Source organism: Strigops habroptila, chromosome Z (assembly GCF_004027225.2).
Source record: "Strigops habroptila isolate Jane chromosome Z, bStrHab1.2.pri, whole genome shotgun sequence".
Classification (NCBI taxonomy): Eukaryota; Metazoa; Chordata; class Aves; order Psittaciformes; family Psittacidae; genus Strigops; species Strigops habroptila.
The window spans coordinates 41,919,535-41,925,166 of NC_044302.2; positions in this window are offsets into that span (position 1 = coordinate 41,919,535).

Sequence of the window (5,632 nt, forward strand, 5' to 3'; positions counted from 1 at the left end):
GGTAAATAAAATCCAGTCAGGGTTTGAATAACTATACCTCTGCATAAACCAACAGAAAATTTATGCCAGACATTTTCATGCTTCCCATTCTAATACTTGTGTGATGGACGTAGAGCTAAGCTGAAGTGTATGTAAAAAAAACATGCTGGAAGTAGCAGCATGTGGTAGATGAGCAAGTTCCAGCAGACCCACATGCAAAGGCAGCTTATACTATACCTACCCAGATTAACTTTATACGCACTGCCATACACAGGTGATACAGATGTATTTCATACAGAAAACCCCTATCTGGTATGAGGCAATATTAGAGAGAAGCACACACCTCTAATTCTAGCAGACCAGTGAAGCTATTAACTGAAATACTGTTCCTCTTCTGTAATAATTTCCTACATGATCTGGGGTTCCGTTTTCTCTTTGGCATTGTTGAAGATAATGGGGACTTTGAGGCTGTACACCACAATTGGGAAGATGAGTATGACTGGTTAATTGCAGTATGGGTTTTATTTTCTGAAGTAATTTGTGTCGGTAACATCAAATGTTAAGGTTCTAGAGCTGACTATTTTATCTCATAGAAGATTTTATACACCTGACCTCATACAGTGCGCATTTCTTTGCATGGAAGCTTTCCGAAATCCTACATCAGTAAATTACCTGTAAGCTGAAAATTTCTCCTTTAACCTGCAATTGGCAGAGTTGATCTGCCGTGGACTGTGCGATCTTCACCTCATTAAGGTTATTCAGTGCTCAAAGGAGCACATCATGGCTTTGAAGCTGATGAGGTCAGCTTCTTGATAGTTCCTCCCCAGGAAAAAGTCATGTTAGGAAAGGGATTTTCTGGTGCTTCTGTGCTGGTAAAAGGATCCCTTGCACATACTTCCACTTGTTGCAAATTAGTAAAAAGCTAACTGTTCATTTTGCAAATGGATGGACCAATGTAAAGTGTAACAGTCCCATAGCACAGTCAATCTAGAGACAGCCATCTTCACTTCAGCTACTGATAAAGGTCACTTAAATTTCCTTGGCTAGCCTTTTGCTTTAGAGAGTTCAGAGACGTTTGTGCTCCACAAAAGCTATAGAAACAACAAACTCTAGGTATGGATTGTAATAATCAGCTGGAACATTAGGTTTTCTAATATTCCTGAATGTGATGTTTGGAGGCTTCCGTACAGTAGCCTTGACATTTATTTATGCTTAAAAATTATTTGTCCAAATACAATACACAGACATTAATTTTTCTTTGAAGTCAGTTGAAATCTCAAATTATTAGTTTTGGGACGAGGTCCAACAAATTTTTTCCAGTATACAAAAGAAAACATGAAATTTCCGTGGAACATGTAAGAGAAAGGTAGTTTCATAGTAAGAGCATATTGTAAATATGGGCTTCCTCCTTGAGTCAAGTCTTGGCTGATTAGAAAGACACAAATGTTCTTAACATATGTGCCATATTCCATCACTATTTATTGAAATAAATTTTGTGAATATGTAGGACAGAAACAACAAAGTCCATAAGCAGTACAGCACAATGGGAACTCTTGACATTGAGGTCTGCATGAATGAATGCAGAAGGTAAACTTGACTGAGTCTTTATTCTCCCCTCTCTTCGATGTGAATGTTGTTTCTTTGAAGTAGCATTAGTAAAAGCAATTCAAAGCAATTCAAAGCTCAGCTATGTGTACAGAGCACCGTTACTTCTTTACGGCAATTTCTGTTGTAACAAAAAAAATAAAACCTTTTACCTGGATACAGTGCTTTTCATCTTCAAAGCATTTTCACAAAAACACTCTAGCTAATCTGAACACCCCTTTAACATAGTTAAGGTTGATTATCATCATGATTATGACTTTACAGGAGGGACAAAGTTTAAATTACTTAAATGCACAGAAGTATTTGATGTTGGAAGAGGAATTAAAAATCAAGGGTTACTATGTCCCAATTATCTGCCCACAACATTAGACCCTCTTCTCCCAACCTTGGTTTGCACTGTGAAGAATTATCTTATTATACATAGACTGTCCTCTATATTTAACTAAATAATATGCTATTTGTGTAATTAAAATGCTTCTTATGCAAACAAGAGTGTTTCAGTTCATTTGGCCAAGATTTCACAACCCTGCCAGCCATATGGCCAAAACTGCCAGATAGTTGTGGTGACCTTAAACTGTCACTTTCCCATCCATACTTCTAAGGACAAAGTTTTCAGGTATTGACTAGAGGTGGGACCTTCACGATAATTCTCTCAAGGCATAACAGATGAAGCTTCACATTTAAGTTTGAAGGGCCTTTAAAAGTTTGAAAGGCCCTTAATCTGGCGTATAAATTACTTATTTTCATGCAACGGTCCTTTTGTATCTTTTGAGTGGTGTAAGGTGTAAATGAGACTTAGTTCTTATACATTATTTTAATTTAAGCCAAGGAAACACCGCCATGAGACACAGCCACTGAAACACTGAGAAATCAAAGCAGAGAGTCTCCAAGTCATTGTGCATTTATTTTATTTTTGAAAAAGTGAAATGAAACTCCACTAAACTACTCATGTTTATTCAGATATATGGATTTACATTCCAACATTCAGAATATGAAGTAAAAAGTGCACCCTCTGGGACAATACAAAGCTATCATTTTAATTCAAGGTTTTCTGCATGGTTCTGAGTTACCAGCTGGGCTTTAACCATGACACTGCAATGTCACAAATGGAATTGTGAATAGAAATTGCAACCTCTCTAGTAATCCTGTAACTAGTGTCTTTTTACTAGTGTATGCTCATCCTGAACATACATGTTCATGATGTTTTCTTGAATATTATGGTGGTGTCTTTGGTGGGGTGGTGTTTGATTACCCGCTGCCAACTTCAAACAGCTGCTGTAGAAAGCTGATTACTCACAATGATAAATGCTCCATTACGAATTTCTAGATTACAGTTAACTGATGAACAGTTACAGAACTGGATTCCACCTCTCAGCCCTGTAAAAGGATTTTAATTTTAACCTACTCAAAACTGACTTACCAAAAGCATATTGTCTACAAGACTGAAAGAATTAAAAAATGTTTATTTCACAAAACATTGTTTCTTAGCTGTCCCCAGTTAAATCATTTTGAAGCCCCTAAATGCATGTATAGCTTGACCTACGTTATATGCTGCTGTAAGTAATGGGGATTCACTAGCTGCTGATATATAGTGAGGTCACTTGAAGAAGTGCAAAATTTCATACTGATACAGGTTTTGCCTACTAGTTAACAGCTAAATTTAAATTAGGATTGTATTACATTTTAAAAGGTAGTTAGTCTGCAAGAATACAGTTTACAGATTCTTTCTCTGATTCCACGTATAAGCTGTTCACCCACTGCTTGGAATGTGCCCAAACGGTGGCTCAGTCTACACATCTTCAGAAACCTCATCTAATGAAGCTTCTTTGAGCTTCCAGCTCAACATCTCTTGAAGTATCTATGTCATCAACAATTTACCACGAGCAGGCTTTTCACACTATTTAAACAAATGAGCTCTCATATTCAAAAAGCAGCAAAAAATAGAACCAGAAAAGCAAACAGATTGCACATACTTGTGGCAAAAGATGAATACTGCAACACAACTGACACAGCTTTCTATAAGCAATTCAATGGAGGAAAATTGTAATAGAATTAAACAGAAGGAATTGCCAATAATTATTCACTAAAAGATTCTGTGCATTGGAAGTAGAACGTATACCTTCAAAGAAAAGCCAACCTAGAATGGGAAAATAAAAGTAAACTTCAGCCTGTGCACGAAGGTCTTTAACATACGCTTAAGAGGATTGAAGTGTTTAAAGCTGCACAGAGCGCAAATTCCAGCTGAAATACAAGTTCAGCGTTAGCTGCTGCTGCCTTAAGTTATTAGGAATATCCTTTTTCTGGTATACCCCAAATTGCGTCACAGATCTCAGCAGATTTCTCAGCTGTGATAAAATGCAGGACTTACATTCACTGATGAATCTGAGTCTGCATTTACTAGCAGATATGTGACATTTTTTAACAGAGCACTAAATAGCATGTCTGGATGGCTGAGGTCTCTCTGATAGATGAAGTTGCTTTAAAGAACACCTACGACAAATGCTTTTAAAAATTAACACGATATTGGCTATTTTTGAAAGCTCTAAATTTTATATTTTTATCTATTTATAGTAATAGAATACATTAATATATCAAAACTATTGGTGTTTCTCAAAATGTAAGCTCATGTTACAGTAAAATGAATGTTCTGCTTAAATGTATGGACTTGGGGTAACAAGAAAAATAGCACAAATAGGAATATTTAAATAATATATTTCATACACAATGATACAGTGTTTACCTTTTCCTATCACTTGAAGCTACATTTAGGTTGGAGAGCTACATATGTGTACTTTCTGTATATATGTACTTCAGAAAGAAAAGAAAACTCCTTTTATTTTTTTTTTCCCCAAAACAGGCTCCTGTTTGTTCTCAGAATCATTTTTGAATACTAAAAAGACCACCCTTAATTAAGATCACATTAAACCTCTAAATGTCTTTTTCTTTTTAATTGAAAACAAATCTCTTCCACTTACTTACAAATACGATAAATTAGAAATTTTCACATAGGTTAGAACTGGAATATTGGTCTCATTTTGCCATTTCTGGCAATGCAGGTCTAATGAGCACTTTTTACTTCATGTCAATGTATAACAGGGTGCTCCACGGATTTTGTAGTGCTGTTTAGTCCTACCCCCTGTTAATGAATTGAGGAATTTGGGGGGGAAGTCAAATAAACCACAGTGTCTCCAGGAATATCGAAGGTGCTCCAGATGAGAGAAGGACCATCTGAAAATGAGCTTTCAGAGAGACCAAGATGATGCTTAGAAATTTTAGCACATGCTTACATATTTAAGTTGATAGATCATTTCTATTATACCACGACATCACTGCAGTGTAAGTTAGAAAAGCACTTACGCACCACCAGCTGCAGCACTGTTTTGTTTACATGCAGCCAGTGAAGACTCCCGGAGAGTCCATGTAAACATGCGGATCAGACGTATTAAACAGAAAGCAGGATGGGTACCCTGGCTAAGGTTTCATGAGGTATTTAAACATAGCAGCATTCCCACTGGCTTCATAGAAGTACTTCCAAGATGAAAGCTTTTTAAAAAGTGTAAAAGCTTTCACTGAGGATACATTTCAAGGATGTAGGAACATTTCAGGGCTTACAGACCAGATGATAGCGATGTTTCAAAAGCACACTGGAGACACTCTAATGAGGCCACTGGTGTAGGAACAGCACATTAACAGAAATAGGGATGGCAATATCCACTTCTGGAGAGGAGAAATCCTGAGAGAATAACAGGGAGAAAAAAATCAGTTATATCGAATGCTGTGACACAAAACCACGATAAACCAGCTTTTACCCCAAGGAGTGCTCTACATACTACATTCCTAGTCGTTTCCCCAAGAATACCAGCGGCTACGGAAAACAGCCAGTATCGGGCGCGCACCCGGAGGCCGGTCCCTGAGGCCTGGAGAACGGATTCCTCGGTCGCCCCCCCCGACTCGCACTCGGGCGCGGTGCTGCCGGCGGTCCCCTGCGGCTCCTGGGGCCGGGAACGCCGGGAAGGGCCCCCGCGGCTGCCCTCAGCGCGGGCGGGCG